Source organism: Tyto alba, unplaced genomic scaffold (assembly GCF_018691265.1).
Source record: "Tyto alba isolate M040663 unplaced genomic scaffold, T.alba_DEE_v4.0 Super-Scaffold_38, whole genome shotgun sequence".
Taxonomy (NCBI): Eukaryota; Metazoa; Chordata; class Aves; order Strigiformes; family Tytonidae; genus Tyto; species Tyto alba.
Genome location: NW_024881313.1, coordinates 33966057 through 33979169, shown reverse-complemented (window position 1 = coordinate 33979169; position 13113 = coordinate 33966057). Strand labels below are relative to the sequence as shown.

The 13113-nt window shown below is 44.6% G+C and overlaps 1 long non-coding RNA gene across 2 annotated transcripts in view; it reads left to right on the top strand.

Annotated features, from left to right (window-relative positions):
- Nucleotides 1–13113, top strand: part of LOC122154345 — a 41992-nt gene that overhangs the window by 16296 nt on the left and 12583 nt on the right. The window contains exons 2-3 of one of the 2 annotated variants that reach the window (XR_006166235.1): nt 10399–10571; nt 12436–12545. This is a non-coding gene — a long non-coding RNA (uncharacterized LOC122154345). Of the gene's footprint in view, nt 1–10398; nt 10572–12432; nt 12546–13113 lie in introns of both variants that reach the window. The other variant, XR_006166234.1, reaches the window with a different exon arrangement.

Sequence of the window (13113 nt, the reverse complement as noted above, 5' to 3'; positions counted from 1 at the left end):
GCCAAATATCAGGATATTCTAGTACAACTGGATGGGAAAACACAAATAAAGAACTTGTGATGAACTTTTCAGCTAAAACTTTATTCCCTTTTCTTGTTTTATTCTATTCATTCATCTCCCATCCTTTCTGTCTGCACATTATGCACTGTTCTCTTTCTTCACCATCTTTTTCCCCCTTGCCCTGTGCCTTTTCCTTCCCAGATGAAACATCCCTCTTTTTTCCATTCATTGCCCTTAGTAGGTTCTCTCCATATAGTTCATAATTTCTCTCCCTCACTTCCTCCACTCATCGCAACATCTTGGGCAGGAGCAATTGAAGCAATCGTTTCTGAAAGAGCAAACTGTTCTCTAGAGTGCAGATCATTATCTTTCTCTCTCTGTTAATGGAGAAACAGAAAATGTGTGAAGTCAGTTGATAACATAGTAAATGTGTAGATGAAAGTCCTTTTGCTGCAAGAGGTATCATATATATAAAGTACTTCCAGGTATTTGATCTGAGCAAAGTCTTCCTTGACTCTTAGTATTCTCATTCCATATCTATGTATACCTGATGTCTGTAGGAACACACTGAAAGTCCAGATCTGTGCATTGATTGAATGAATGGGGTTTAATGTGGAAGATGCAGGAAAATATTTTTTTTTATCTCTTTCAGAATGGGCAGCGCACAAATTGTAATAATTTGCATGCTGCTTGTTACCATGATAAAACTGAATCTGCCCAAGAGCCTTTTGCTGACTCTTCATGGGCTGGTTAGGTCTGTTCTCACAGTGAAAAGTGTCTGAACTGTAGCATTACCATTTCAAATTATTTTCTAACTGCTCTCTGAAAATAGAAGAAAAATAGAAATACAATAGTCAGGACCCCTTATAAAATCTTCCGAGAGGAGTCCGAAGATACTCACCATTGGTCTCAATGGAGCTTTCACACATCCTTGAAAGGGATTCATTAATCTGGAAAAGCTGGCTAGAAACCAGTCTTCCTATAATGTCTTCCATAATTTGCTTCAAGGGACACATTTATAGTCACTCAGTCTTTTTTATAGATCTTGTGCAAGATGAAGGGCTGGGTCACAATTGCAAGACTTTAATGAATAGATGTTTGTTGCATGCCACAACCCAAATAATTTTTTAAGCATCTCAGCACAGTGCAGTCTTTTCAGCATGGACTTTCCCAAGGATATGCAGCAGAACGATAGCAGCAACTTCTGGAATCACAATGATATAGTGTATAGGTATAGGTTTTGGTCCAGGCGGTCCTTCTTCCATGCTGACCCATTCAGGTGCAGAAGGAAAACACCCAGCAACTGCAATTTCTACTCTTCATTTTTTTCAAGGACTTCAAGATTTCAACTGTTTCTTTTTATTCATGTTAACTTCTCTACAGGCTTGTATGGAGATGGATTATGATAGAAAGGCTCCTCCAACTAACAAAACATCACTGAAATTTTTAATATCTATCAGACATGGCCAGATCTCAGGATAACATACTGCTTTTCAAAATAGTCCTAAGATCTTCTTTGTGAGGTCTGTTTCATTTATGAGAATTGTCTGTCATTCCCATTCCACTAATGCTGTTATTGGATTATAATGGTTAGAGAGAAAGGGAACAAAAAAACAGAAAGAGAGAGATGGGGTTTGGGTGTGAAGCTCATGGGCGTTTCAGAATAGGGATGCTGACCTTTGATTACCAAATACAAATTCAGTCAGAAACATTTTATCTGAAGGTAGCCCAAATTAAGAACTAGCTCCCTTCCTAATGTCTTATCTTTCTGAGAAAACTGGGTACATTGGCACTGGAATTTTTTACTGGACATTTTCCACCTGATCACAAACATTGGAAGTCATGTCTTAGCATGGTAAGCCAAGTAGCTATTGCACAAAGAAACACTGAATGCCTTTATATATTGTGATAGAAACAGCCCTGAGTCACCATATTGATATACAAAGGATCAGATAGTAAACTTTTTATTAGCAGCCAGGAATTTCTTTTGAAAATGATTCTTTTTCTTTGACATCCCTACATATGGGCTGCAGGATGCTGGTACAGTTCTCATTCTTATCAAAATAGGATATAATGTGTGACTGTGTTCTAGAAAAGTGTTACCTTTTTTAACAGATTTATAATTTTTTAATGTCAGACCACCGCAAAGCTTTCAAGCAATAGCTGCTGGCCAAAATTACATTAGGAAAGTGCACGTTATGCTCCATTTCCCTCAAGGAAGGGGAGGCAAACACAGCCAATCTGGACTGGGAGGGCCAGAGCAGAGGTAAGAAGGCAGCCAGCTCCCCAGCGTCTTGGCTGTTACTGTACTCTTCCTAGGGTCTCTGCTGGATTGATCCGGGGCAGTTTAAAAGAAAGATAAAAATGTCTTTCCTGAAATTATCAGAGGCCTTTGCTTTCACACCTATATCTGTATTTGTCTGTTATTCAAGGGAGGTCCTCAGCTTTCCAGGACAGGCCTGTTAGGCTCTGCAGACAGACACAAGCTTCTTCTGCCCATGCCTTCTGAGCAGGCGTATTAGCTTGGGCACCGAGCCATGCTCATATAGTTCTGTGGCTCCTAGACAGGGGCTGGCACAAGTCCGGCTGGCTGGGAGTATGGGCAGGGTGAGCTCACATCTGTCTGCACCTGTCTGTGCTGACAGAGTTAAAAATCAGGGTGGAAAAAGAAACAGGAGAAAACCTAAATGAGCACCTCTGAAACCACCTTGTGCTAGCAGCTGGGGCGCTTGAAGTTGGGGGGATGCTGGGGTGCAGCCACACGCACGGTGGGAGCTGTTGGGCTGCAGCTTGCCTCTGCAAGAGAGGGGGAGGCTCTGGAGCCTGCTGGTTCCACATTGCCCGCAGGAACTCAGCGGGAACAACAGCTCTTGCTGAGTTTCTGCTGGCGGCCCATACACCCATTTCTTCCCAAAATGGCAATACAAAAGTGGCAATACAAAATACCAAAGAAGGAATATTGTATTCTGCTGAATAACGGCTACTCTGAGGAATGGGCAACACAGTGTGATTGTTACATCCTGAAGGAGAGACAGGGACAGCATCCACAAAGAGGGAAACAATATTTATGGTGAATTAACACTGCTGACAGACATGCCTGTTACATAGGGCTGGTGGATGCTGTTCCTTCAATCTGTAGAGAAAAGCAATGCACTGTAAAGCTCAGTGACATTTTGAAATACTTGTAAAATCTGTGCAGCACAACCTGAGACTATTATTATCTGGTTAGTCACAGTGCAGCTAATTGCAAGACACCTTATACCAGGGAAGTTAAGTTAAGGAACTGAGCTCAGGAAAAAAGACCACCTAATTTAGGTCCCCATTAGTCATTACAACAGCTGAAATGACATGACTTGACTCCAGCAGGTCAACCCAGGTCACCCTGGTTAGACATTTAGGCTTCATATGCAGAGAGAGAGTCAAAAAGCCAATCTGCTTTCCTAGATGAAGGAGGTGTTGGTGGGATGTTGCCAGTGCTAAACACTGCATTTCTGTTTGCTCCTCTCCCTTCCCCTCCCCGAAGCTCCAGCCCTTGCCTCAGGGCTGCCCCGCTGTCCTTTGGGCTCATGGCCCTGGGCGAACCTCTTCTACTGGGGGCCAAACTGAGCCAGGTTTGTCCTTTTTTAAGAAACAACCAATGGCACTAGGCTGAGCAGAGCCTCCAGGACACTTTTCCTGCTTCCTGACTGTGTGTCCAAATTGCTATGAAAAAGATGGGGAGAGGTTTCACCTTCATCACTGTGTTTCTGTTAGCACTTGTCGGCATCGTCTGAGTATGCCCTTCCAGTGATCTTTCAAGTGATTTGTAGGATTTGACCTAAATCTAGGTTGCAGAAGAGCTTAGGTAGGAGCTCAACCAGGTTTTCAAGCTGAGCAGAAGGGTCCATCGGGGATCAGGCAATGATGGTGGTTAGGCAGTGCTCCCTTTGGCACCTCTGCAACTAAGATGCCTAATTCTGCCTAAATCCAGAGGTTCAGGAGCAGGGATAACACTCTGAGTACCTTTCTAAAAAAACAGTCAATACCATTGCTTCTCCTGCCCACAGACAGCCTGCATTGTTCGGTTCAGTGGCAGAAGGAAGCGGGGTCAGGTGTTTCTTTTGTGCTTGGTGAAATGATATCTGTGTGCCCGGGGAAGCTGGAAGGGTTTATCTGAGGTCACCGAGCTCAGCCCTTAACTACTGCTGACAAACATGATGTAATCCCTTTCATTACATGAGCAAACTCCCATTCTAAAAGTAGTTAGTTCTGCTTGTTTTCCTTTTTTTCTCCACTTGATTTGCTCTCCCGTCCTCCTGCAGTGAAGTTATGCTCAAACTTACTTTTGATTTTTGAGCCTGTGTTTATTCCAGACTAGTTTTATGTACTATACTCTTATGTCTAGTCCCTGTCTCCACCTTCTTTGTATTTCTGCTGAGTGGAAATGGAAGATGAAATCCACAAGAAAAGAGTTCAATATCCCTGTATTTGTGCATATTAACTACTCAGCCCACTAGTGCTTGATTAGACAATTTTGAGATACAGGCAAATGATAATTACATTGGTCACAATACATTTAACTGAACATCTGAAGTAGCCATTAAAAAGAAAACCCTTCTAGAACAAGAAGAACTTTTATTTTATTAAACAATTTATAATTCGGTTATATGGTTCTTGAAGATACTTATAGCTGAATTATAAAGCAGCTTATTTCACTTAGTGTCACTTTATGTTTTACCAGTTGGAAGATCTGCAGAGCATTTCACAAGGCAGAGATAAATCCCCTGGAACCTTCCAATTGCATCTGAAAAACTTGGGCTCCTTTGCCCTCCCTTAGACTTAGCACATTCCAGCTACCAGAGATGTCCCAGTCAGCCAGAGCCCCCACCAGCAATCTGGCATCTTTTTGCTCTTCATCTCTGTCACATCAGACTTGAGACATGATTTGAAGCCAGTTTTGTAATGGAGGTAGAACAGAAAAGCATAGGCTTGGGAACAAAATGATGAGGGTAGAAAAATGTTCTCTAGCTGTGTGCAGGTGACTGTGGTTAAAAGGAAGTGTGAACATTTGCTGGCTTGCCTAGCACAACAGAACATTTAGAGCGGCCTTCCCTTGTGATACATTCAAGGCAATTTTATTTCAAATTTCTTTCCAAGTAAAATTTTAAACTTGTTTTTTGATCAGTTTAACACATTGGTCCCTGGGACATTCTACTCAATGCCTGTAAGACTGCTTCTTCTTCCCATCCATCCTCAAAGCTTGGCTCTCCCTCATCAGCTATAAAATGTAAAAACTTGGATAGGTGTAATCAGCAATACATATATTGATTCACAATAATACAAGACCAGTTGGAATGTGTATATATGCATAATCAGCACTACATGTATTGATTCACAATAACACAAAGCCAATTTGAATTTATATATATACATAATCAGCATTGCATGTATTGATTCACAATAATACAAAAGTGATTTGCAAATGTGTACATACTCCTGAACTGCACGTGGCCATTTGGATGTCCTGACTCGCTGTTTGTGTGGAGTGGTCACCGCTGTAGGCCAGCTCTGTAAGCAGTTACTTAGGTACATCCAGCCCTTGGGTGCACCGACGGCCTCTGCGAAACCTCGTCCCCCCTCTGAGGGTTTGGCTGCCCGTGCTCCAGCCCAGCTCGGACGCGGCGTGGCTGCAACCAGGGAGCAGGCTGCTGGGGAAGGAGCTGTGCGAGACGCGCTGGCAGAAGCCCCGCTGGGGCCTGACCCCTCGCTTGGGAGCTGCCTTTGCTCCAGCCCTCGCCCCGGGGGCCTTGCCTGAGCGATGCCACGGCTACATCCGAGCCTGACCACATCCCTCGCTGACCCTCGCCTGCCCGGCTTCATCTCGGAGCATCCTCCATCCCCTGGGCAGGCCGGTGCTCCCCGGCCCTGCGCACAGGGCAGCGCGTGTGCGAAGCCGGGAGCCGTGCTCTCCTCGCCTGCCTTGAGCCGGGGAAGCACGGGCACATACTCCTCACGTTCAGGATTAGCAGTCCCGGGCCCCGTTCCTGAGCAGGCACCTGAGTGCTGTGGTCATGTATCTTTCTATAAATTATTACTTCACTTCATCACTCGCAGCCTCTTTTCATCACCTCTTTTCCTTCAGACTGATGACTGTTTGGGGATGGAAGGCCTTTTTCCTCTCTAGCTGGACCAAGGCCATTCAATGGTGTGAGCAGCAGGAGGTACTGAAAGAGAGATACTGTTAGCACTGTTTCCACATACCCGAAGACTGATCTTTATGCAGCTGAGACTACAAGGGATATCCCTTAAAATAAAAGCCAGCTTATTACCCATCTTCTCCAACTCCTGTGGAACTAAATATCCTGAAGTTGAGAGAAGCTGCTGCACAAAGCTTCTTTATAGCTCTCAGTGTGCCTTCTTTGCTGGCTCCAGCTGCCCCTACACTCTGTTTTTCCTCAGTCTTTTCTTCAATATTTTTTCCAGTTGACTTAGTTATTACAGTACATGGACCAGACTGAGGAAAATACACTGAAGGTTGGAGCTGGCAGAGCAGGGAGAGCTGCGAGGGAAGTGCTTTTGCCATCCAATGACATCATCTGCGCGTTAATTGGTCACATTCCCGCGGATGGGAGGCACTGGCCGGCGTCCTTGGGCTCACTTCCGTGATACAGAACAGAGACGGTGCCTGTCTCCTGCCAGCCTCTTTCATTGCCAGCCTTCTGGCAAAGCTTAGGACATTTATAAAAACAGTACAGTACTTTATTTAGCCTCTAGTGAGAAAAAGTCACTTCACAGCTCCAGTTTAGGCACAAGGCACTAACAAGCAGATTGAAAAAAAAAAAAAAAAAAGATAAAATCCCTTACATAAAAACATTTCAGATGAATACATGAAAGTTGATTTGTATTCCAGATGACCTCGCAAATCAGGAGATTGAGCTGTGCCTTTTATCTCCAGAGAAATGGGTTCAAATCCTGATTAGCCCATAGAGGAAATTCCATTTAGTGGTCTAATTTTGGTGGGGCTGAAAAGCTGTTCCCTGCCTAGAACCACCATCTATTATGGCATGATTGGCAGTCTGTGTTCAAGACAGAACAAGAACTTCACCTCATCTCTACTCCTATTACTTCATCCTGCCATCAGCTCGCACTACCTAACCCTCCACTTCCAAAGAGCCTGAGAAAATAGACAGGGTTTGCAGCGTGAACAGAGTCATCGCAGCTGTGCCCGGGTAGAGCAGGGCATGCATGCGGTTAATAGGGGCTGCCGTGGTGCCAGGGGGAGAATGGCAAGGTGGCAGAGGGGAGCCTGAGAAAACAAGAAGGAAGCTGTTGGAGGGAAGTTTCAATGGCAGGAGATGGAAAGTAGTCAAGAAGGGGAAAAATAGGCAATGAGGATGGACAGGGAAAGGATGGATGGTAAACAAAGCGTGGGATGCGGGTATACCCAAAGCTGAAGGCAGTAACCCAAAACAGGTGTAACTCTGTCTAAATGGCAGAAGGAAACGTCAGCTGTGGGAAGGAGCCTCTCAGGGTCACCTCCCTGAATGGTCTGGTGGTCCTGGCTGGTAGAGAAATGCCTTTAGACCTCCGCTTGTGCAGGTCTGTGACAAGAGTATCTTAGCATTGTTGTTTTCCCAAATCTTCATTCCCCGGCACACAAAACACTCCTCTGCAAGGGAGCAGAGAACTTGTGAGACTGATCAGCAGCCAACTTAGGCCTCCATCGTGCCTTTGCAGAAGCCACTGATTAAGAAAAGAAAGGCTCATCTCCAGTCTAATCAGTACACTATTTCCAAGTTGTTCAGCTGCATTTCTCCTGCCAGCCTGAGAAGCCTGTGTGGTGGCCTGCTAGGTGTTCTCCATAGGCAGAGTAAGTAGAGAAAGCAATAGAAATTTGTACTGTGGCACTAGGAAGCCCCATGCCCCTGCTCTGTGCAGTGCTGTGAGCAGACACAAGACATTGTCACTGTAAGGTGGCTGCAAGAAATGGAGGAGAATGTGTAGGTGATGGCTATGAAGGTACTGCTGTCACACTAGGACAGCATTTCAGCCAGACCTTGCTGTTCTCTTTGTCCTTTTCATAACCACCTTGGGTGTGATATGAGTGAATGTGCTTGCAAAATATCTCTGTTTGGGGTGGTTTTACTCAGGACAACAAAATCCGAATTTTCAAATGGTGTTGATAATGGGGGAGAATGTTATCAAACCAGCCTGATGATTAAGTGCAAACTACTGCACTTTGGGAGGAGAAATGCAAAAAGAGAACTTCCCAGCTGGGCAGCAGCATCATGAGGGACTGGGGGTGCAGAGTGGATTAGAGGCTGAATATAAGGACAATATCAGATGTCCTCCTCTGGCCGCAGTTACTCCAGCAGCGAAAGCTGCTGCCCATAACCCCGTTGCTCATCATCTCCTCCCACCACTGGTTTCAGTTCCTTCAAACCTGCTTATACCTCAGCCTTACCTGGGTCTGCTAAACTGATGAGTAGAAAAGACCTGTTATTTGAATTATTGACTCTAACCTGGATCAGATTGTGTTAGGGAACGATTATACGGCAGTTACGCTTGTTGACCTGGGAGGGGGAGAGCCTGCAGCTGAGGGGTGGTGATAAGCAGCTGGAGTGGGTGAAAAGAAATAAACTTTTCACCCAGCTCAGCTGCAGGCAGAACAGGATGTGTGACTGCAACCTAAGACATAGGAGATAATTATTCTACTCCACTTGGCACCGGTAAGGCCTCAGCTGGAATACAGTGTCCAGTTTTGGGCACTGCACTGTAAGAAAAATGTAGACAAACTGGAGAGAGTCCAGGAGAGAGACACTAGAAATATCAGAGGCATAGAGGGAAAAACCTAGGAGGAAATGTTGAAAGGATTGTTTGTTTAGTCTGGGAACAGCAGAGTCTAAAGAAGAGAGATGATAAAAATCTTGCAATATGTTAAAGTTTATTGTAAGGAGGATAGTGATAAATCTTTCCCCATGGCCAATGTGAGATAGCAAAGAAGGAACCAGCTTCATTTGTAGCTAATAAAATTTAGGTTTGACATTAGGAAAAACTTTCTAGATAAGAGGGTGATGAAGTAAAGCTAGCTGGGGAGTGCATGGGTCTTGTTAAAATTCATAATAAGGGCGTTTTATTTTAATAATGAGCATTTAAAGAATAAAGATGTTTCTTGTTTAAATAACTGTTTTGGGCTAATGCCTGGGACTGGATTTCCACATGTCAAGAGTACAACCATGTGGATGCACTTGCCAGAAATACCTCTTGGACTGCAAGCCTCAGGGCATATACACTTTTTTCATGACCAGTGTGTACAAAACCCAGCATCTTGTGACTGATCTCTTATTGCAGGATCTCTAGATATTGCTGTAATATAAATAAGCCATCATGTAACACAAGGATTTGTATAAAATTTTACAAATAGAGGAATAACCTTTCTCTTATGATTTCATTTCTGGCTCCACTGTATTTTTTTCCTTGCAGGTTCATATCCTATATCTCTAATCCCTTCTTTGTAGATTTGCTGTGTGTGCACAGCTAGAGATATATCCCCTGATTGCTGTTAATCCTTTGAGTGTTTTTACATTATATGGCATATGTCCAGTGAAAGTTCTGTGGTATGGTTTTAACGGTACTCACTGATCCTCTAGTGACACTACTGGAAGCAGCAAATTGCACCATCGTGTTTCCATCCCAGGAAGTTTCCAGACTGTGAACTGGGTTTTATCTCACAGCAGAGAATCAAAGAACCTCTTAATATTTTCAGAAGTTCAGTCTAATGTGTTTGCAAACTTAGAAAAGAAACAGCAGGTTGGTCTAAAGGCTGGATGTGGAGGTAAGAAGTCAGCACACGAAGGTCCTACTCTGGGTCTTTGGACTTGCCTATGACCTCATAGAGGTCATAATCTGTGGCTGTAGCTGGTCAAAATATTTTTTTTTTAATTTATGATGGAATATGGGGTTTTCTCATGAAAGAAATTCTATCACGGAATATATTTGCTGCAGAAAGCACTTGCTAATCTTAACCGGTTTGGATTTTAAGTGTAACTTCAGGTATAAGAGCTTTGGATTTTCTGCTGTTTGGTTTTAGTTTAGTTGCAAAATCTGTTAGAGGTGTTTTACTTTAAATTCCCAATATATATGCTTAACCTTCGTTCCATGAGATAATTTATCTGTAAATGAACACTAATCAAGAAACCTGAAGTCATGGCTACTGTAGGATAATTCTAATATTTTGAAGGTGAGTAATTTTAAGCCTAAATCCCATTTAAATAGTATATTCATTGGAGTACTAGAGCAGTACAAATCAGCAAAACAAAACAGCCAGTTAAACTGGGTTTATAGTTGCTTTGCTTTCCACAAAAGCACAAAGCACCCACAGGGTATTAATTACCATATTAATTAATAATTTTTTTACAGTTCTTTGCAGAGGATTGGTGCCTACAGCATCTGTTGCGAAGAACCAAGAAGTGGTCAGCCTTGTCTATTAAAAGAAGCTGTGAAAGGAAGCCATATCTCATAAACCTCCTCTGCTGGGGGGTCACTGGGTCGCAGGAGAACTGGAGATCGTTGGAGGAGCCCACAGCTCCAGGGTGAGCCTTCTAGCCCCTAAGTCCTGGTTGTTCTGCAGGGGATTAGAATAGCCGTGTGCTCCTGGGTCTTCCTGTCAGAGCTGCGGCAACATGAAAGGTTTACTGGGCTAGAAAGAGAAGACAGGAAAGGGGTGGAGGGAGGAGAGGGGGAACTCATCTGCCCGGATTTAGATATTGAACAACTGGACTTCAAAGACCGTGTTAGTCACCCCAGGCTCCGCGTACAGTCAGCGGAGAGGAAAGAAACTCAGGAGAGATATTCGTCTCCTTTCAGGACAGGAAATGCCTGTTTCTCTGCTGCCTGTACGAGACATCTGGGTATCTAGCTACTTGAGATGTGAAGTCAGCTGAGATGACCTCGCATGGCCTATTGGTTATGGCACTCTCCTGGGAGGAGAGAGCCTGAGCTCTCGCCTCTGCTTCAGGTCTTTCTGATGGAGTTTGTGCAAGTTACAGATCATAAAGACACAAGCAATAATGAACACACAGTCTCCCTCCTTCCTCCTGCCCAGGCGAGTGCGTTATCGTAGGGGGTGAGGTGTTGCTGAGGACGGTGGGAGGTGCGTGTTTGAACGTCCTACAGGAGAAGGAGCTCAGTCCATGTGCCACGTCCTGGAGAGTGCTTTTACTATGTGCCAACTGCCTAAGAGTGGGAACCACCCTCCTCTGCAGTCCCTGCTCTCTCTGCAAGGAAGTAGCGACGACCATTACCTTTTGTAAGGAGGAAGGTGCCACCGTTGAGGTCTTGCCATCACCCAGAAGCCCTGACAGACCGGTCGCTTTAGGGGCTTTAGGCTGAAGAGTAATTTCAGAGGCCAGGTGGACTTGGAAGCGAGCTGGGTGCTGAACTTTTAAGGCTTGTCAAGCCTGAGGCTCTACCTAGGCAGGAGCATGAAACATCAGAGTTAAAAAGATGCCTCTTCACTCATCCATACCTGACATCTAGGCAAAGCAAACCTGACATCTCTCTCACACGGGTATCTAACCGAGCTCTTGCTGGCCTTCCCCTGCATTTCTGACAGCCCTTGGACAATCCATGGCAGATCACAGGGACGAGGCACCGGCTGAAGGGCTCTGGGTGACGGCTGCTCCAGGGCAGTGCTGTTTTTCCAAAGCCTTGCAGCACGCCACGGTAAAAGCCTTGCAGGCAGAAGGTTGTGCTGTGGGCCGGTGGGAGGGAGAGCGGGAGGAGGACTGACACAGTACATTACAGCCAGAGGAGAGAAAAGGATCCTGCATCAAGGATTATGTAACTTTTGACATGTCCTATAAATCGGGACCCAGTACCAGGGAGCTATGCCATGCCATGTGAGCAGGGCTTACCTTCGACAGTTACTGTTAAATAACATTCCCGTCATGTCAGAAGTTCTCCAGTTTCATGTCTGCTACATCTTTATGGGGCAGATAACACCTGCTGCGTGTCACCGAGCCGGCGCTGCACGCTGCACGTGCCTGTGCCCAAACAGGGGCAAGGGAAGCCACTCTTATCTCCTACTTCAGCTCCTTGCAGGAGGAGGGAGGCTCACGGACAAGCCCTTCAGCCTACCGCAGACCAGCACCCATTAGGACCTGGTTTGCTTTTAATTGCACCTCGGGAATAGGAATCCTCATCGCTTGGGAACTAAAATCCTTTGGCACTGTAACCAGACCAAACCCATCTTTGCTGGCTTTATGGCCCCTGATAGCTTTTCCACATTTCACAAGGGACTGGCCTCTCAAATGCTTTTTACAAACTTGACCAACTCCTTCCAGTTTCTGGTGCGGTTTGTTTTCCCACTGATATTTTGCTTATTTCAAATGAACTCCACATCTTGAGATATATATATATATATATTTTTTTTTTTTTTTTTTTTTTTCCCAGCAGAGAAATGGGCAAGTGAAAGTGCATCACGTGTAACGTCTGGGAACAGCGCGGAGGCAGCCAGGCAGCCATTGCAGGGTTTTGGCACCTCGCGCGGGAATGAGCACATGCAGGTAGAATGTTATTGCATTGCTCCTGCTGAGTGCTCAGCAGTCCGCTCTCTGCTGAATCCTAAAGTCGAGCAAAAAGCAGCTGGTTAAGGTGGAATTTGAAAATCAGTCATAGGATAAACAGGTTGCAACATTAAGCGCTCTCCAAGGGAAAAGCAGTGTGCAGCATATGTTCTTACTTTGGAAGTTATTTGAAAAAAAAAACTGTAATAGACCCTTTACTGGCTTATGCTAGTGGAGCTGTTAATTAATTAAATAACTATATGTGAATGGCATCCATTGGGAAAGAGCCTCACAGCTTCCAGATGCCAGTTATTGGCCCCATTACGGGCCTAAAACTATTACAGTAAATCATTACATGCTCCAAGATGAACTGGCACACGATTGCTGGGAGGAAAGATGAAGCTATTCTCATTTGTGCCATTTTGTGCCAGTTTTTATCTAGTGAGATTAATTAGTACTTTTAGAAGTGCAAGTCAGAGCTATAAAATATTAAAGGATATTCCATCAATGGAGTGGAGACATGCTTAAGCAGAGCTTTTAAAACTTTTGGATGTTGACAGATAGATAG